The sequence below is a fragment of the Apis mellifera genome, linkage group LG7 (assembly GCF_003254395.2).
Source record: "Apis mellifera strain DH4 linkage group LG7, Amel_HAv3.1, whole genome shotgun sequence".
Lineage (NCBI taxonomy): Eukaryota > Metazoa > Arthropoda > Insecta > Hymenoptera > Apidae > Apis > Apis mellifera.
Genome location: NC_037644.1, coordinates 7011424 through 7034771, shown reverse-complemented (window position 1 = coordinate 7034771; position 23348 = coordinate 7011424).

Genomic DNA, 23348 nt, shown 5'->3' with positions numbered 1-23348 from the left:
ATCATTTATTTATTTTAACATAAATTCATATTTTTATGAAATTAAAATATTTTAGAAGTCTTCTTCTCATAAATAGATTATCTTCACGTTTTCTCGTAAATCATGTGATGTTTTAACTTGTAGATATCATCATTAAAAAGCTTTTTCGCGTATCTAAACGTAGTTCCTCCACTGGCTTATCGTAAGTACCGTGCGAGAACAACTACAAGTCATAGAGTTTCCTGTATCGTGCGATTCTCTGTATAAATTCACGCCATGTCGTTTCATTTCACCATATTAAACGTTTCACGTTACAAGATAGAAACTTTGAAACTATTATATTATATTATTATATTTAATATCACTATGTTAGTTGTTAGTCTTCAATAATAATAATAATGATAAGATTGAAATATTTAATCCGTTTAATCCGTACGAAAAGATATTGCTTTTTTAATTCTTGAAATTAGTTTATGTAAGTGACAGATACAAATAAAAATATAAAATATTCAATTACACAATTTAATGTTGTATATAGTGAATATTAAAGGAAATCAGATTAATGATTGTCGTAAGCTGATGAGATTACTTATAGTTATATATTGTTAGCTTTTGTAACAATTATAATATAGAAAAATTGATAAACACAGTTCAGAAAACAAAAGAGAATCTTTAATGTGAAATATATAAATTAGAAGATATAATTGTTTTGTTAAAAAAATTTTCAGATAGTAGATCATCTTTATTTTTGATTATTGTTCTATGTTAAAAAAAAAATAAAATAAAATAATTTTTGCAAAAAAAAAGATACAATAAAATTTCGTTTAAAATTTTATTTAAATGAAAAAAATATACAAACATTAATAAATAAGCTTCAACTAATATTTTTGTATATGTAAATTTTTATATTTTTTGATTTATAGAATTAATTCTCCATTAATCCTATATATAGTTTGAGTTATCTTGTATAATATAAGTTATGTGTAATGAAAAAGTAAAAATTAATTATAAATATGAATAAAAAATAACTGGTTTACCATTGGACTGTTTTGTGCAATAAGAATACAGAATTTTGTACAGCTATAATCAAGAGCTTTACTTTTTTTGCATCAAAAAACAATTTTAATTAATAAAATAACAATAAAACAATAGTAAATTGTGTGTATTTTATTATTTATTTTTTACAAAAAGTAATTATTTTTTGACATGTAATAGGAATTCAAAATTAAAATAAAAATTCATCAATTCAATACTATTAATTATTGTGTAAAAATATGTTTTTTAATTAGTATTTTTTTAATATTATTTTTTTTAATAATAAGACACAATCAATAATTTTATAAACATATTTTTTATTTTATTTTATTAAACATATTTTTTATTTTATTTCTTTAAAATTATAATATATATTCTTTTTTATATGTGCAATATTCTCTTCGTTTTAGTAATAGAAAAAGCGTACTGTTTGGATAATAAAATGTTTGGAGTTGTCTTAGATACTGAAATTCCATTTAAAATTTAAGAATAAAAAATAAATATAATATTAAAAATAGACTATGAATAAATATATCGACTATTCATATATATATTTATATATTCATATAATAAATATAATAGTAAAATAGAATAATGCACAAGTTAGTAAAATAAAAAAGAGAGGAAGTGAAAAAGTAAGGTTTTAATCTCTAGACATATTAAAAAGTGGAATGTCTGACCCGTATGTAGGGTAGTAGTAAACTTGAGCGAACTTTTCAATTACTCGCTAGATTTTATAATTGTTTCCTTGGAGACTAGTCGACTTAATTATACGGATCCGTTATGTTCCCGTTTTCCTCAAGACGTTCATTGCCGTTTAGAAACGAATGTTGAGACGAAATGTGGCGCAGCGGCAGCACCATCGCAACGCCATTACGTCGCAACCATTAGCTTTAACAAGCATCGAGTCAAATAATTAACGCCTTGCATATGAGTAAGCATTCGTGTGTTTTATAGTTAAGAGACAAAAAGATTTCTCTGGAAGATCTGTTGAATGAGGTTATCTTCCAATCGCTGACTATTTATTTCACCAACATTAAATTGATTCTCATGAATCAATTTCATTATGTGGATGGTATATTTTCATCGAAATATGTTAATTGTACGATACATTTTTTGAAAACTAAAAGATTAGATTAGATCAAACTAAAAAATAAAGAACGATTAATTATATATATATATATATATATATATTAATGAAAATTTTAAAAATTTTATAATTATATAAAAAACGTTTCCATTAGAAATAAAATTGATGAATATGCTTTCTTATTTTGAAATATTCATTTGTAATTCTTAAAAAAAAAAGAAGTTAAATTAGATTAAATTAAATATATAATTTCAAGCACAAAAGAAATGCAAATCAAATGAATTATCTTTATTAAAAAATCTATATACATTATATCATTTAGTACAAGACTTATAAAATTATTTATATATCGTTTGTTCAAAAATACGTGAAATTTAGTACTGAGAATCTATCATTCTATTATATTTGTATTTTTATTCGATAAAATGTTATCGATAACTCTTGAAGGATGATTCGCGTAAAATTTGTCTTTATTATCAGGAAAAATTGCCTATATCGTCGCACATCAGAAGTAGATGGTATAACTAAATATCGTGGTGATCGTCTACTCGATCTAACGAGGATAACGGTTACATTCGAAAATAAATCGACCGTATTACGAATCCTTTCTCTAATGCAAAACACAAGAGAGAAGCACGTGCCAGCAGCAATGCAGTTAGTGGACCGTATATACGCGAAGCGAGAAGCAAAATTTGAATCACAGATAAGCCTTTTAATGTCGTGTTAGATACCGCCCCTAGTTACTTTGAATTTTATCAAGCGCTTTGTGAATTGCTGATGAAACTAATCGATTGGACAAAGGTTCAAATGGATGTTTTATTCTTATCGGAGCGAATTTTCACGGAAATTCAGTAATGGAAAACATCTCTTTTACATTTGTTGTTTTTCGTTGAAATGGTGCCCGTTACTAATTATCGAGAAAAGTGAATTGTCGAAAATTTTCACTGAAAATTGATGAGAATATCAATGAATAAATAATTTCTATACCAATAAATTTTAATTAATATGATAGTTTGGATTATTTTCTAGTTAGTATTTTATATATCACCAAAATTTCAATCTTTAAATTGAAAATTTCTGAATGTATATTCTTCAGAACAATTGATTTTTATGATTTATAGATATTAATCGATTACAATTTGTAAGTACAAGTTAAGTACACTCGAATATTTGTTTTTTTCAACAATTGACAATACAAAAAAAAAATATTTGAAATTAGAATTGAATAGTTTTAAAGGACATATAAGTATGTATATAAGGACATAGACATGATTAGTTTTTTATAGATCATATAGATATCATATGATCACAATGATTTTATTATTATTAATCATATCACAATGAAATTATATCATTTTTAATATTTTACTAACTATTTATGAAAAATATTTATTCATGTATCATTTACACTAACTATTTATGAAAAATATTTAATTTAGAAATATTTTAATTTGTAAAACTTATTTTATAAAAAATAAACATATAATATTTGTTTCTTAAAAAATCAAAATTATTCTTCATATAATTTTTCATTTATCAGAGTATATGAAACTTTTATTTGAAATATTTTTTTGTATCAAAAAAATTAAATGGAATAGTCTATATAATTATTATTTACAATTTCAGCTTGTATAATATATTTTCTTTTTTTATTTCAGGTAAGTTGAAGCTTAGTTATTGGTTTTCCCTAATTAAACTACTAGGTAAGTATAATTTTTCAATATTTCTATAGCTCTAATTGCTTTAAGGCAATTTTAATTTATTCATTAATTCTCTTCTGAATATCTATTTCAAAATGTTAATGCAATTACAATAAAATCAATAATAGAATATGTATGTACATATTTTTTAATACAACTTGTTTTATAGAAAAACTGTTATCTATTTGATAGAATCGATTATCATAAAAAAATGAAATGTGAAAAAGTATTGATCCAATTATCTTTACTAACAACAACCCAACGGGAATGTTTACATGTTGTGACATTTGACATTCTATCAATTTTGACTTTATAATTATCCATGCGCAACTGCCATCGTTTTATATGGTCTTGGGTTAATGACGGATTAAATGAATACAAGGACGTATAGCATATAATCGACCCCTCGTTGATGTCATTAGCGAGTATCTATTGATTATACCGTCCAGTGCAACGTTACTTTGTCGTAATTACATTAATCCCATCATCGATCAGTCATTTAATTACTGCACCGTTTTAATTGGCGTATTCGCTCATTAGACTTCCTGCTTGAAGTCGCGTTTATGTGGATGTGTTTGCAAAAATTTTTTTTGTTTGTTTCTTTCTTTTTTTTTTTTTCTTGAAATCGATTGCATAGCAGTTTAATGTACTGCATCAATTAATTAAACCATTTCGATATTTTTTGCGGATGCATTATTTTTTGTCATTCCTTGTATACTTTATTTACAATATTTTAAATTACGCAGAAAATTTTACAAATGATAAAATTAAATTAAGAATTTATTAGAAAATATTATTATTAGATACGTAAATTTAAATTATAAAATATGATTTATTTTGTCATCTTCCATTAATAAATGATGCGTTGATTTTTATATTCATAAAGTTTAATCGAAATAATTTAATTTTTATATTGATAAGTTTTTATTTATTTTTTCCTATGTATAAATAACTATTTATATAATTTTTAATTGTTTCATAAAAGTAATAAAAGATATTTTAAGTGAGATATTACATATTTGAAATTTTCAGAATATATATAATCCGTATGTAACATTATTTTTAAAATTTAATTTATTTTTAGAAATATTATTAGAAATAACTTTTAATAATTATTTATTTCCTTGATTAATTCTCGAAATAATAATATTTGATTCCATAAAGTATTATTTGTGAGTTATTAAAAAAAAAAAATTTTAGAAAAATTTATTAAAATTTATTAAAATTATTTATTTAAATTGCAAATCGTTCATGTATATTCAATTTAATAATTTTCATATCTGTTGCATTATTATCGATTTATTGAGTTGCAATGTAGATATTGGTCAAGTTTCTGAAGGACTATAATAGTTCATGCAGTTTACTAGGAAGTTCTAATGGTGGTCAGAAGTGTTGAAGCAGCTTGGTATGGAACAGCACTAGAAGACTTGCTAATCGTAAGATAATTACATTCGGTAACCTCGGACCAAACAGTAATCTGATTCTCGGGGCGGACTTCTTGAGTTAACTGTATCCTTCGTCAAGGCTTTTCAACTCGAATGTTAACTGCGAAACCTCGAAATTATGCTTGAATGAGTGATGCAATTTTTAATTTAAATAAATAATTAATAGCGAAATTTATCCGTAAAAATATTTTAAAAGTGATTAAAAATCGCTGTATAAATTTAGAAATAGTATCAGTATAAAAAAAAATTAAATAATTCAATTACATTAATTATAATATATATATATTTTCCTTCATCATTAATTTCATTGTTGAATTATTAAAGAATGTACAGAGTGACTAATTTAATTTTATCATAAAATTTAAATTTATTCGTTAACTATTACATATATAAATGCTTTTAATAAAAGTTTTTTTTGGTATTAAGAGTGAAAATAAAAATTATTCGATAATCATCTTTAATTTTTTTACTTGTAATTATTTATTACAATTTACAATATTTCGAACATTATTAAATTAAAAGTCAATTAAAATATAATTTCATTTATTTTATAATTATTTTTTATTGTTTTTAATTCTATATTTATCTTAATAATGTTTTATTTAGTACTCTTTAGAATTATATTATGAAAAATTGTGTTACACATTATTTCTCAAAACATTCAAACCACTATCATATATTCACTATCATATCTCATAAAAAAGTCATATATAAAATGACTAATTATTATTTATTAATTAAGAAATAACTTTAACATTAGGAAATATTTTTTTATTTCACAAAAAATTTATGAGTGAATTCAAGCAGAATTAAATGATTCATCTTTATACAATATGTCCAATTTAACAAAAAAAAAAAAAAAATATTTAAAAAAATATGAATTAAGTATATAATTTTCATACTAATATATATAAAATTCATTATTTATTTCAAAAAAAATACTGAGCTATTTATGTCGAAGAATCTTTAATTTAGAAAATATTTTAACTTGAAATTTATAAAATTTAACATATGAAAAATAAGAAATGAATAGAAGCAGAGTATCGTATATCCCTTATTTTTCATTTAATAAGTTGTATGAATTTCAACTTATAATATCTTCTAAATTAATCATCTTTCATAAATAACTTAATTTCCATTTTCTTATGAAATAACAGATGCGATAAAAATTACACAATTTCATTTAAAAAATTATAGTTGATCTTCTTACAATTTTTAAAGAAACTATATATCTTTTTATACAAAATGATTTTGAAACAATAGTATCATTTATATTCTTCTCCATGTATTTTCGGTTAAATCTAAATAATACTGTACAATACCATCATATACCATATTAACCCGAACATGATTAAAACGAAATTTGCAAATACATGAATAATTATGTAATAATTTACTCATAGTATAAAATTGTAACAAATTCGATCGATTGTTTCACGTTTAGAATAAGCGAAAAGGGAGAGGCAGTGATGTTGAAAACCACTTCACTGTTAAATCTTCGAAAACATTCGAAAACGATATAATTTCGACCGATATCAGAATCAATTAATTAACCACTTATAACAATTGATCTGGAGAGGTTATAATCAACGTTCCTTCCGCGCAACAGCCGACAGCCATATTCGGATACGACGAGAGGAGGTACGGCCTTAATTAATTAGTCAATTAATTACACAATTTCACTCGAGCGAATCGATCGATTGATCGATCAATCGATTAATTAATTAGAGGTGCGTTCCACCGTTCCGAAAGATTTTCTTCTTCTTTCATGATAAACAGGGACACATGTCGCGTTTCTATCCGTCTCGAATCCGTTACTCCCGGTCGCCGTGAAGGAAAAACGGTGGAACGAGAGTCGGGTCAGCATCACGAAGGCCACCACCATCGTTGATAGTATGTAGGTAATTAGTCTAGGTTCCTGGAACGTAGACCGGGTACATCGTGGCAACTTGCCCAACTATCTCGTCGGTGGAGCACGTATCCATTGTCGTTTCTGGCGTTTCTGCCGTTTCTAACAGTCCTCCTAATTCTCGTGAACCATCGTGCAAAGGTCTCGTTGGTTCGCGAGCTCTGATCTGCCTTGTTATTGCGATACCAAGACCAGATTAACGTCGGTCCCCGTCTAACCTCTGATGCGCGCGTTGTACTAGACCCTTTTGTCGAAAGGTTTCGTCACATCGATGAATGGAATTTGCGGTGATTAAGCCTACGTGCATGTTTCGTCGTGTATGCATAAGCTGTTCTTTGTTATAGAATGGCATGATAGGAATGAATTATCAATCAGAGGTCGTTGCAATATCGTGACATCAAAGTATTGATATTAAAGTGTTGACGTTACGTTGAGGATTCGACGTAATTATTAGGAAAAATAGAAAAGAAAAAAGTTTGATTATTTTTAATAATTTTCAGCAATATTTTCAGTTTTGTATATTTGGAATATCTTTTAAATATCTTTTATATTTTGGAATATCAAAGATGAAATTGATTTATCGGTTAAATTAGATAGAATATTCTATATAATATATATATTATAAATAATATTAATAATATTATAAATGATATATATAAATTATATAATATAATTTTTTTAATGTTAATGTTAAAAATTATTAAAATTTTTATCCTCAATTCATATCGCATTTTAAAGAAAAAGAAATACTTTGAAGAAAAAATTATATTTCCATTTCAACTCTTGAATATCTTCTTTAATAATTTATCTCTTAATTTGTTATCTGTAATGCATCATTAATATCAATTAATATTATAGATAAATAAGAAAAAGAATATTGCTTGAATGAAATTATCTGAATTAAATGAAATTAAAATGATCAGTTTCAGAATCTTCAGAAATTCTATCTCAGAATTAAAATGATAAAGAAATGTATTTATTTTTGTTTTTGTATTAAAATTAATTTTAGAGAAAAAATTAAATATTTCAATCTTTTTAAATTAATTTATTCATTTATTTAAATGTAATTATTTCATTTGTTTTCAAATAATAAAATGGAATCTTTCATTATAAAAATAATGTTCATCTATTTTTTCTTGTATTAAGATATTTAAGGGTTTGCATCTCTGTTCAAAAATATTTCGTTTTCATTTAAAATTTCATTTCATTTTAAATTTATTTATATTTTTATGAATTAAAATTTAAATTTTATTTTAATCTAACTTTATAAATAGATTTATTTATAAAGTTAATATAATTTTCTATCAATATTTAATGAATTTTCACAATTTTCATAATCTGATATTAAATATAATACCGAATATAATATTACTATATTTTAATATTTTATAATTATTAACTATAAGGGTTAATTAAAAGTAATAAAAGTAATAAAAAATTATATTTTTTCTTATGTTTTGCATGCTGATTATATTAAGTAAGTCGTTCTATCTTTTTATTAGCACAAAAAAACAATGCTTAATCTTATTAGATTCTGTATTATTTCATTCAAAAGAAAAATAAGTAAACCTTTATATGACGAATTAATAATGAATAATAATATTATAAATACTAAAACAAATTATATAAAAATTTATTTTTGAAATTATAATAAAAATACGATGTTTAGAACATATCTGTACTCAACTCATTATGAATATTAAGAGGATTAGTAAATAATTAGAATAAATTACTATTTTGATAAATTATTTTTGTTTCAATATTAAAAATTCATATCGAATGAATGAATAATCATAATAATTATATTATGCTCAAATTGAAGGGAATTGAAATATTTTAAATTTATCATAATAAAATAAATTTTTTATTTTCAATTTACTTCTTATATTTATAACGATTTACTTCTTATATCTTAATTAATTAAGTTTATTGCCATGTATTAATTGAAAGAGATTAAATATTGAAAGAGACTAAATGATGGATATATGTTTATGCAGAAAATATTTGAATGCTTTTTTGATAAAATATTAATGAACAATGTTATTTCTAATGAAATTTTATTAGTATAGAGTATAACAAATTATATATATGAGCAATTTTTTTTTATTTTTTTTATTAAAATATCATTTTAAATATATGAAATCAACGTTCAATGTTTTAAAACACTTTTTTGTTTTTTAAATATAATTTTTTAATAATATAAATAATCTAATAAATAGAGCAAAATTTTAAATTGCAAAATATTCAAAAATTAAAAATATGAAATTTTAAAATATGAAAATTTGTTGAAATTTTAAGGATTGATTTTATTTTTCGTTGACAAATTAATTTCCATATGTAACAAGTTATATTCTACACAACATGCTCTACATACAAAGTTGTTTTTATTAAAACAAGAATTTTCGAAATAGATGAATTTTTCTGTAAGATTTCCTATCCAAATAGAAGAAATTCTATATAATTCTATATAACAAATATACACTTTAGTTGCACTTGCAAAATTTAGACTATGATATTAGTAGTTTAATATAGTACTGGAATAATAGTAACGCAATTTTTATCTGAATGCTGCATTATACGGGATCGTAGTGTAATAAATAATAAAACTATCATTTCCTCGATCATTCACGTATTCTTTATATTTTGAATGCAAATACGAAAAGAGGATTTCTGGTTACGAGATATTTGAAACCGTTGCGGTTTATTTCTCTTGTTGCTGAGCCATAGCAAAGAAAACTTGGTGAACAAAAACTGAACTGTGCGCGTTATACGTCGATATTAACGATCCGTGAAATCGTGTATTTGCGAAACGATTCTGTTTGATCTTCCGTGAAAGAGAACAATGCGACATTGCTACTCGATTCATCGAGTCCACGTGAAAATCGATACCGGCCGGATTAGTTGTTCACACTTGAACTTTCGTCTTTCAAATTTGAAGTTTCAATTTCGCGATCTGAAATTCAATTTACGAATTGCAGCCTGCTGGCGTGTCAGAAATAGAAGATCGTGCTAGAATTCAAGGGAATGAAATTCAAGATTCGTTATCGACAATTCAGAATTTCAACGAACATCTTGACACGTGCACCTATTCTTTCTTAACAATTTCTTTTAGTAACTTTCTTTTAAAAGATAACCATTTCTTAAAGCAAATATTTTAGATAAGTTTGGTGACTTCTCTCAATTTTAATGATATTTTTTTTTTAAAAAAAATTTCATCTCATGACTAAAATTAGATTTTAATAAAAAAAATTTGAAAAATATCATATTTTTATTAATTTTATTTAATTCGATCTAGCCTACATCTTGGTTGCTTTGAAAATAAACATTCTTTTATTCTCCACAAGTCAATAAAATGAAATTATAAATTAAAGATCTAAATATTAAGAATAAAGAAATATATATATATATATATATATATATATATATATATATATTATTAGAATATTGTATTTAATTTAATTATTATTTAATTTAACTTAATTTAATTGTATTTATTGTAACTTTAATACTGTAGCTTCTTTAACACTTGTAATGTAAGATGAATAATTAGAACAATTCTCAGAGATTATAAATGCAACTTAATTTAAATTTAAATTTAACTATATTTCATTGCTGATATTTTTATATTACATTTCATGTCTATTTAAAATCAGACGAAATTTTTATTGATTTTTTGAAATAGCTAAAACATATTTTTTTAATTTTTTTATTTATTTATTAAGAAATTTCGGATTTTATATTCAATTTCAAATTCAGTAAACAAATATAATTAAAATATAAATTGATGAATATACATAAAGTGCACGAAATCAATATATTTATATCAAAATATAAATTATATTTAAATTCTTATTATTTATTATTTCTTATTTATTTATTATTTTTTATTTCGTTATTATATGAAAATATAATAAAATATAACAGGTGTTTTATTAAGCTCTCTCGATCGAAATCTTATTTCATTGATGAAATAAAATTTTTAATGGAGTAACTATATGTATAATATTGTTATATGTATAATATGTATAATAATGTTCAAATTTTGAGAAATCAAAAGTAAAATTACTTGTGTTTTATTTTATTTCATTATTTAATCTTAAGAAGATATTGATTTCCAGAATATTTATTCATTCTCATTTCATTTCACCTTCTCGAATATCGTACGCATAAAAAGTTGTGGATTACTTATTCGTGAAAGTCCCTATATGTAGGTTAAAGTTTAAGGATTATTTCGCGCAAAATGTAACAAGTTTTATACCATGCGAATTTCGAAAGTTTGTTTTCCCGCGATAATAAAATCTGTTTTGTTTTTATTTCGTCAGCAGAATTACGCAGTCACTGTTTACTCTACTATACGGATTTCGGCAACAAACTTAACAATATTATTCCCCAGCATTAACCCAATTTTAACGCTGTATTCTTGAAGCAATTTCGACTGTGAAACGTTTCTCTATTATCTTATCCAACGAGATAATTGCAAACCAAAAGCATGTTTCTTCTTGTTTGTTAATAAATTTCAACATTTACTTTGTACTCTTCTCGAAAAAATTACCATATATACAAGTGAATAATTCGATTCCATTTATTATATTTGATTAAAATTCTCGTAAATGGAAATTATTATAAAGATATATAAAAATATAGAAACAAAATATTGAAATCATCATACTAAAGTACAATTTTGAAATCAATAGTATTATTCAAATAGTTCTTTGAATTTTCTTCCAATTCTTAAAAAGTTTTAATGGATGAATCTTTTCCAATCTAAAGTTCCAAATGAGAGAACAGAGAGAAAAAGAGAGAGAGAGAGAGAGAAAGAGAGAGAGAAAGAGAGAGAAAGATTTTTTTTAGAAACATTAATAATTTTGTAGAATAGAAGTTTATTTTATCTTTTCGTAAATTTTTTAATATATTATATTTATAAATGGAATTATTGTATGTATCAATAGAACTAGAATGTGCTTTTCTGTTAAATTTTTTATAACTTTCAAAACTGAAGGAAATTTATCTTATATAATATTTAATATTTAAATTGTTAAAATTTGAATCAACAAATTTTTTGAAATGTCGCAAAATACTTAAAATTTTGTTTAACAATTTATAGGAATTTCATTTTTGTTTTTTATAAATAATGTCAATATCTATATAAGAAAAATCGAAAGAATTTGAAATAGATTAAAAAAAACTATCATTTTTTATTCATCATTAATTGTAATAAATTTATACTATAAGAACCATTTTATTTATTTGTGTTAAAATATCAATAAATTTAATATAAAACTAAGAAAATAATATTATTTGATAATAAATAAGAAAATAAAAAATAAGAATTAAGTCAAAAAAAGTTTTTGAAAAGAAACCATAATCTCAAAACTCTTGTATTTCGAAAATTTCATTCATTTTAAATTATATCTTATATTTTTTATCTTAAATTATAACATTCATATATCAAATCAAAATATAAGATAAATGTTTTTTATTATTAAAAAATAATCGTTCAGTTTTCATCTTTTTTCCATATAAAGCAAGGAAAAGAGAATGATAAATCAAAATTGTATTAGAAGAAAAAGGAAAGTATAATAATTTAATAAACTGTCGGAAACACTAGCAGTATTTCAGGCACGCGCCGTTGAAGAAACAAGAAAAACGAAAAGTAATTTCTTCCATCCTTTCTCGTTAATTTTATCGTAAAAATGAGTAAACCAATTTAATTCTTCTCCATTGAGTGAGTTACGAGCCTAATTCGAACAAAAATAAGAGTTATCTTCCCGCAATTATTTCGTTTTATCGTATCGATTGTGCACGAAAACGTAAAAAATCAAGAAACTGGCTGGAAAGATGTCTGTACTTACTATATTTTACATTTTACATCGAGTGTACGTTTGTCTCATTGTTTTTTGTAAGGATTCTCGATACCCAACGATTAGAAATACCGAAAAGAGACATTTTCCACAAACGCAGACTTACTCGCTCGGCTTCTATCTCTTATTCGTCCCATGTTTTTATTTCGTTTAACAGTATCTCCTCTCTGTAAAGTAGGGCGAACTGAGATCGTGATATGCTAGATGTATATGCTCTCGTTCGAGTTCTCTGTAATCGAATACAACTATCGTCTGAATCTGATATGTGTATACATACATCTATACATGAAGTAGCACGTGCGAGAGTCCTAATTTGGCGAAAAGCACTTGAACGCCTTTTGTTGCCAGCCAACTGGCAATTCTGTAACATCGTGATCGCGATCGTTAAGCGTGAAACGAAGAAACTGATTTCCATTTGAATTATTCTCAAATGATCGTCAATCCTCCTTCTCGAATATATTTTTTATAATTAACTGATGTGGTGAATTTGAGATATAGAAAAGAAATGGATATAAATATCAAATAAATAGTTATTTTTAGGAATCTTAGAGTAAAAAGAAAAATTAAAGAAAGAGAATCAAATGAAAAAATTTAAGGAATTTCATGTGGAATGTATAAACATGAATATTATCAAAATATAACTTTTGATTTTTGTATTTTTTCTAAATAATTTTTTCAAAATTAAATTAGTAAAAATTTGGCTTGTATTTTTGTATTAATAAAAAGATTTTATTGATGCATAAGCATAATATTAAATAATATAAATAATATCAATTATAATTTAATTAAAAATAATTAATAATATTAATTATGAGATAATGTTTCAGTTATTGTAATACAATATTATAATTATTGTAATAATAATATTTAAAATATTTTATTTGAATTATTATTAATATTGTATCCAAATCAAAATTTTGGCATCTCATTCTTTTATTCTATTACATATTTTTTTTATAAATAATATAAAATATTTTTTAATAAATAATATAAAATAAAAATTCTGAAATATAATAATAAAATTCTGAAATATTACAATGAAAATGAAAAATATACAACAATGAAAAATCTCAATCTCAGATCAGATCTTTAAAATTTAAATTGATAAATGAATAATAAATTATCTGATTATCTGATGTAATATATATTATATATCATTTATCTATTTTTAATGAAAATAAATATATAATTTTAAAATTTGACTTTAAATCATTTATAATTTTGATATAATTGTGAAAAAAACAATGATCTTGTTTGTTATCTAATTAATTTTTCTATGGCAATAAAATATTTTCAGAATATTTATTTTCAATAATTATCAGTATATATATATATATATATAATTTTATATATAATTTACATTTTATGTCAAATTATAATAACTCAAAATATTTTTTATATAGCTATGAATGATAGAAAAATAATCGTATTACTTGGGATATATATATAAGCTATTAACATAAAATACAAAAGAAATTTAAAATTAATGATTTCTTTAAATTATTTCTTTTTAATTAGAAAATTAATATTTCTTGAAATATGAAGATTTAAATATACTGTGAATATTAAAACAAATGTAAGTATTTTTTGATTGTTTAACAAAATTATTTAACAAAAATTTATTATATTTATCATATTTATTATATTATATCATAGCTTATGGTAACCTGTAACAATAATTGATATGATAATTGATGATATTGATAAATAATTATAATTTCGTTCAATTTTCATTCATTTTTACTTTATTCAATCAGTAATAAAATAATAACAATAAAAAAATTAGAATTTTATGCAATTATTCAGCTCTATCATTCAAATCGTGAAAAGATAATTAAGATAGTGTGCATAGATAGATTCCATCGTACGCGCGAATAGTGACTGTGGAGTTACTAAAGAGTAGAGTCCTGAATGCACATTGATTATATACGAAGAGAAAAGGTAATCGTTAATTCTTTCCTCTGGAGGAAGTAGTCGGTTGTCCAGGCTGTAGACAAGGTGGCACCCATGTGTCCTTACGCGTCGCGATCTTTCCACCTAGACAATGAACCTACTCTTCATTCTGTCGATCCACGTGCCCACTACAGCAAGTAAATACACTTGAAAGCGGTTTGGCCCATTATCCTCTTCCTAGCATGGCTTCAATTCCCGCGGTTTATCGAGAAAATGCTAGTAAGAGGAGGAGAAAGTGCATGCGCAAGAGAGAAAGAGAAATATGGATAGAGATGGATAGATAAAGAGAACGAAAAGGAAAAGTAAAGGGGCTAAAAAGAGAGAATAACATAAAGAGGAAGAACGATGATCCGTTTCCAATAGATGCCATCGTTTCTTTCCTTTCTTTCCTTTATTTTCTTTTTTTCTTTCTTTATTCCTTTCTGTTTCTCTTGTTCTATTTTTTACTTTTTTCTTTCTACTTTGATCATCGATATTTTCCTCTAACAATGCCGACAGTGACTCGCATCATGAAACGTAAAATCACTCGTCGCTTTCTTTTCGTTGTCGAAAAGGATCTTTTAAAAGGAAGACAATCGCGCCTGCGTCTACAATAAGATTATTGACCTTTCATTTTTATTTCTTATCCGTTATGGAACGATGATATTTAAGTTCGGTCATTCGTAATGTATTTCTGACCGTGATTGCCGATACCTAAGGTATTCGATCAATATTCTGAAGAGTTTAATAGTATAATAATTTCTTCGATGTAAGATGATAATTATACAAATTTGATGTGAATATTTATTATTTATTTATCTTTATTATATATATACAATATTTATTATATATTTATTACATACTTTTTACATTCTTTACATACATCAGTGTTAAATATCGATCAATTAAAAATATTAGTTTGATTGATTGATTAATATTACGATTAAAATAGATTATATTTATTAGTTATTAAAATTGATTGATGAATTTATTTGTCAATTAGTTGATAAAAATATTAATTATCAATTATCAATTTTAATTTGTAAATATTTTGAAGAATAAAATATTAAAATATTTAAGTGTTACGATAGAATATCGATTATCTCTGAATTAATTGGCAGATAAATTTATTTGAATAAGCGATTCTTTGAATCAAAAAGAATCAAATTTATAGATATATTAAACAATTGAAAATTAAATAATTTTCATATATTATATAAAACAATATATCTAATAAGAGGAATAAAATTATATTATAAAAAAAAATAAATATATTAATAAAAAAAATAAATTAATCAGTTTTCAGATCGTTTTAAAATACAAATATATTATTGTTAGAGATGTTCATTTAAATATATATTCATTTTGTGTTCAAATAATTGATTGAATAACTAAACATCGAACAATCAATGTTTGGATCGAATCGTTCTACTGTAATTTCAAAAAATTTATACTTTTAATTTTTCTTATGAGTTAACTTATGAGTTATGATAAATATTTATATAATAGAATAATTGATATAATAAATGAATAATTTCAATTCAATCAAAATTCAATAATCTAATATCTTTTAATAAATAATAAATTGTAGTTTATAGTAACCAATATAATAATTCTTTGATTTAATTATATTAAGTAATTGGAGGAAATACATGTAATTTGAATATAATTCAAATTCTTCATTTCACGTTCTTCATTTCGATGCTTTGAAACTATAAATAATAATACAATTTTAAATAATAAATATATCTTTATTTTTTCTATATTTGCATAAATAATTTGCTTTTATTCATTTTCAGACGATAGTAACAAAGTGAAAATTAAATTCCATGTATAATATTTTATTAACTTCCATAAATGATATCGCATTCAATTTTTAAATTTGAACAATGCTAAATTTATATTTTTTTAGAAATTAAATTTTATTTTGTATTTAAATATATGAAGTTATTCATCAAATATTAAAAAATAAACATGTTTCGAGATATATAAGATGTTATATTCGTGGAAAGGTTAATTCTAAAGATCAAAATAAATACAAAAGTTGATATATAAAAATATCAATACTTATTTATCACTTATTCTTTCCATCATTATATATTTAAATAAATTTAAATTGCTTGTAATTTAATAAAAAAATTTCAACATTTTTGATGAATTTTTTTGTTTTGATTTTTTGATTTGATTTAAAGATATCCTATGAATATATTAATATCTTATGGATAAAAACAATTTTAACATTTTTTTTATACATGTATATTTATATTATATTCGCATTTCCATCAAAATGTAAAAAAACAAATAAAAATATTTTTTTGATCGATACTTATTTGGATCTTTTACTATATTCTACTAAATTTTTTCTTTAATGAACACATATAAGACAAAAGTTTTGTTCGCGATTTTTTGTGAGAAAAATTCTAAAGATCCACAGTTATAGAATTAAATTAAAATTTTTTAATATTAATACTGTACTAAGTAGGAAAAAGGTATACGTGATGCATCGCCAATGTATTAATTCCTCGATTTAATTATATTAATTAATTGGAGGAAATATATGTAATTTGAATATAATTCAGATTCTTTATTTCACGTAAATTTCGATGCTTTAAAAGTATAAATAATATATATAAAATATATTTGACGTTAACAATATATTTTATCATGTTAACGATAGACAATTTTGTTAAAAAAATATTTTTATTGAATTCTTAAACATTGATTTTAAATATAATATCAATTTATCAAAAATCTGGAAAATGTGAAATATTTAAAAAATCATATTGAAAATCTGAAAAATATATCTGTATTTATTAATATATTTTAAATTGATTATTTATATTTCACTTTAAGTAGAAATAAAATTATTTATCCAAATAATTGAAAAAAATTAATAAATGAAAAAAAGAATAGATAAATTTCATCAATATTATATATTAATGTACCAGTATCAAATTCAGAAAATTTTCGTAGATTAAAACATGATCTTTTTGAATAGCAATCGATATTCAAGTATAACAATAGATGATGATCTATCGTGAAAACCATTATGAAGTTCTTATTATACTGCCCTCTATTTCTGCTCGCTATGAATACTTCTTATAGAGACTGGCAAAAATCGAATCTTATTGAATGGTGAATAAAAAAAGATTCTATTGTGAAACGTTACGAATTCATGGCCAAGAATAATAGGTTGGCACATATCGTGAAAGCACTTTTTTGTTGGCTAACGACTCAAATACAATGACTTTATTGTCTTGAAAAAACTAGTGAATATATAGATATTCATATAATAAAGTTTTTCTCATATCTTTATACTTTGTTGCTCATAGAAATAAATTTCATTTCAACGTTTAAATATAATTATTTTATGCTCTTCGACAATATGTGTACATAAAATGCAAATTGAAATGCTGAAATAAATAGATATTCCATAGATTCCATTTCATTTGATTGCATTTCCAACTTACTATATTATAATTAACGCGAATTAAGTTGAGTTTACAATTTCTCGAATAATATATTCATTGCATCTAGTAATTATAAGCTTGTTAAATATTTAAGTACTTAATTAATTAAGTAAATGTTATATAAAGTTTGTTTAACTTGTATATGTTACGATTATAATTCGAAAAATTCCATTAGAAATATTTTCTTTTGTTATTAAAATATATTTCTATATAATTGAAAAGCTTTTAGGATTATGAACATTTCTCAAAATATTACTTTTTTTTAAATATTTGAAATTTTTTATTATCTATCAATTTTGTGTGTCTCTAAATTAATAATTTTGCAATAATTCATTGAGATATAAAGATATTAAATAAAAAAAAAATATTTATCAAGAAACGTCGATTTTTCGACATTTTATAAATCAATGAATATAATTTTAAAGAAATTTTAATTTTGTTATTTCATTACAATGTTAATATTTTCGATTTTAATGGTTTTGAATAAATTTTTTTTTATAACTTCAATATTATCATTAATGAATAATATATTTGCGAATTCATTCATTGCGATCAAAATAAATGATGTATTTATTCACTTATAAATATAATATTAATTTAATTTATAAATACAACATATATATATCTTATATATCTTATCAATATCTTAAAAAATACCAAGATTTAAAAGCTTATTATTATTTCTGGATAAAAAAAATTGCTGGAAAATTATTAAAAATTATTATGAATTAAATTTTAACATTTTTTTCATTATTGATATAATTTAATATTAAATTAAGCTAAAAATGTAATTTTTTTTTATATTTGTTTTTTATTCAATAAATATTTTTAAAAACGCTTATATTTAATTTTATTATTTTATATCTATTTAAATATGCATTTAATTATAATTACTTTCATATTTCAATAAGGAAATTCAATATTGCAAAAAAGAGCGTACAAAAATATATTTTTTTTAAATTTTATCATTTTTTACTATAAATAAAATTCATCATTTTTAATGCCATTTTATTTTATATTAAAAATAAAATGGCATTTATTTATTATTGATTTTATAAGATTCTCATAAATATCTTTCATTTTATAAATAAAAGAAAGTTTATATTTTATAATTTATATTTCGAAAATAATTTTAACAGATATGATGTTTTAAATAATTTTCCCATTTTATATGTATAATTTGCAATGTTTGCTTTTTTAATTATTCTGAATAAATTTCAAGCATTAAAATAAAACAAAAAGGTTAAAGATAAAATTTATTATGTTTTAACAAATTATGATTTGGCGTAAATAAGATTATCCTTTTTAATGAAAAAGCTTTAACGAAACAATCTTTATTTTTAATTAAGTATATTATTTGATTAATGTAATTATTATTATTGAATTTATTTTTTGTAAGTAATAATGTTAATAATAATATTAACATGGATATAATAAATTTTTTTTATTATTTGTTTAAAATTGAATCATATTTTCCTTTTTTATTTATAAATCAATTTGAATTCTTTTAAATATTTCAAATATTATTATAAAAATCTTGTTAACTCAATTTAAGAATCATTTTTTAATAGGATGAATAATAAATAAAGTGAAATTTATTATTAAATATATTATTATAACTTATAATTATATACTGAAAAATTATATATTAAAATTTTAAGCAGATAGAATTAATTTAAGAATACTAAAAATAAAACATGTTTTATACTAGCTTATTATATAATAATGATTTATATATATAATTTATTTGCCTATTATTTTTTAGCGATCTTATATTGTGTAAAAAAATATTTTTATAATAATTAATTTCAATAAAAGCATTTTAGAATTTCGTTTATTGAATATTTTATGAAATATTAAATATGTAAATACATTCTTAAAAATTTATAGAATACTTTATAAAAAAAATTACCAATATTTGCTGTTAAAATATTAATAAATTCAAAAATATATACATTATTCAGTTATTTCATATTATATTTATTTTTTATATTAAATTTATAAATGTTATAATTTAAATGTAGAAAAAACAAAAATTTCTCTAAAATTTTTTTAAAATAACATCTTTCTAGAAAATATAAAGATATAAAATTATTTATAATTATATAAATCATGGAAATTTTATTTTTATTGAATAATATATTAATATTATTGAATAATAAAAGGAATAAAAAAACAGAAAAAATATAAAATTGATGAATTTAATAATCTTACTGTTTATTTATTAATTAAAAACAATTTAAGAATAATTATTTTAGTAAAAATTATTTAAAAATTTAAAAATATTTTGAACAATAATAGATTTTTTAGGTTATTATAATCTATCAATTTTATTATATTTAATAATGATGAAAATATTTGAATATTATTTTATATGAAAATTCTGATTTTAATGAAAATTTTTATGTATTTAGAGGAAATAAATTACACGATAACTAAATAACGTATATATTCGATGAAAAATCTCTTTTTTTTCATGCTTTGAATACAATTTGTTTTTTAATTATTATAAATATATGATAATGCAATAAATTTCAAATTTTAAACATTTATTAAAAATCAAAAAATTTACTCTGTATTATACAATTATAAAGTTTTTTTTAAAAGTTTTATTTAAAAGAATTAAAATATATTGAAATTTCGAACATTGATTATGTTCTTAAAATAACATTTTGAAAAAAATATTATTTCTTATAATTCATTATATTTTATATACACATAATTTCATTAAAAATAAAAAATTGTTCCTTAATTAAAAAATAAAAAAATATTTATTTTCATGACTCATTGCATATTGTATAAGTTATTCAGTAAAAATATTATACAAGTAAAAAGTAAATATAAGTAAATCTTATATTTTTATTGAATTAATTAATTACAAGAAGAAGAAATTAAAGTTTAAATGATTGAATGAAAATTTAAATGAATTGAACTTAACTTAATCTAGACTTATAATATAAATATTTTTATTTTGTAGAAAATAATAGATTGCATTGATCATTAAAAAAAATGAAATATATATTAGAAATATATATTAAATAATTTATCGCCTTATTGTAAAAAATTTTCCATGCAAAATTATATGTATTTAAAATATGAAAAATTGTAAGCATTAATTTCACAATATTAAAGAGATATTTCATCGACCAAAAATTTATTATGCTCTACATAGATATAAATTTTCATTAAAATTAGAATTTTCGATTTTGAATTTAAATATGAGATTCAAATAATTTTGAACTATTTTTAATTTAATAAAAAATGAAAAAATAACAATATTACTGGATCTATTAATATCCAAATTATTTTTATATTTTTTAATAATTTTTATTGCATTATTTTATATTGAAATCTCGAAAACATGTCTACATTAATAAAATACATATATTTAATTTTATTAAAATCACGAATGTATTTATTCTCGCGTATAAAATTGATAAACTTTTCTGTCGAAGATTAATATTCAAAATCCATGAAACTGATTGATATCAGTTTTCAATGTCTGTTTTTTCTTCTCAATTTTGTCTCTGTAATTTAAATTCACAATATTTTGTTATAATTTGTAAAAAAAAAAAACTTTGTCGCATTTATTTTATTTAATTTAGCTAAGAACAGTGCATAGAGGAGTTAGTTTAATTTTTCATTTGAAAACATTTTATTATTTTGTTCTATTATTTTAATATTTTCTTTATAATCGAAATTAAAAAATTATATTATTAGATTTAAATTTTATATAAATAAGATATATAAAATTAAACCAATTAATTAGTTTATATTTTTATTTTGATGTAAATTTAAAAGAATTTCTTGAAAAAAAGTTTTTTGCTTTCTTTTTGTCACTTTTTGCTTTCTTTCACTTTTCAAATTTATTATATTTTGATATTTCAATCTTTTCTATTTTTTTCAAATAATTAAAAAATAAAATGTGATTTATTATCAAGCTATTGTTTATTGTTTATTATTAGCTAAATTTAATGGTAGTTTCAAGAATAAGCAACCAATCAATTATTTCAACACATTTTAATAAAATAATTTGTACATAATAATCTATAGTTTTTAAAGACTTCATGTCATTGATCAACATGAAATTTGAAGAGATAATAGATTTTAGGCGTGTGTATCTCTTAATTTTTGAAATATTAACGAAAAACATTCGATATTATATATTATGTACAAATATAGACAGACATTTTTATTCATATATTACTTATTTACATTTTTATCCAAATATTATTAATATTAAAATGTCCATGAGTTTCATTTCTTTTTTTTCTTTTTTCGATACGAAATGAATACATGATATTTGTTTAAGGATAATTTATTGTATTATATATCAACCGTTCCGCTCTATCATTTTCTTCCATCTCTCAGAAAATCTCATTATTCCCTTTTTCCAAAATTGTTGCGGTTTATTTGCAAAATATTGTTTGAGATACCTTTTTATTTCGTTTATGGATTGGAATCGTTTATCACGGAGAGAATTTTTTTAATAAGAAGAAAAAGTAATAATCGAATAGAGATTTGAAAAGAGATCTGAGAAGTACAAAAGATGCGATAGAATGTCCCAATCAATCTCTAATAGTTTTTCTCTTACAATCAATGCAATATGCGGTTTTATATTGTCGTGAACCTCGTCGATTCGCCAATTTTGGCCATTTTTCTACTTTAGTGCCTTTCAAGTTAATTGCAATATTTTTCAAAATTGATGGTTTTACTTTAAAAAAGGAACTAATAATAGACTACACTTTTCCAATCCCACCAAATGGACAAAAGAACTTTCTTCGGGTGAAATCCAGACTTTGTGACAGTTGAAAGTCTATTGTCCTTAAATTAAGTGCACATTTTGATACAATATCCAAGCTACATCTCAAGTGATAAGTCTCTTTAAAAAAGAATCTCTTTTATGTCACTGAAAAAGGAAATCAAA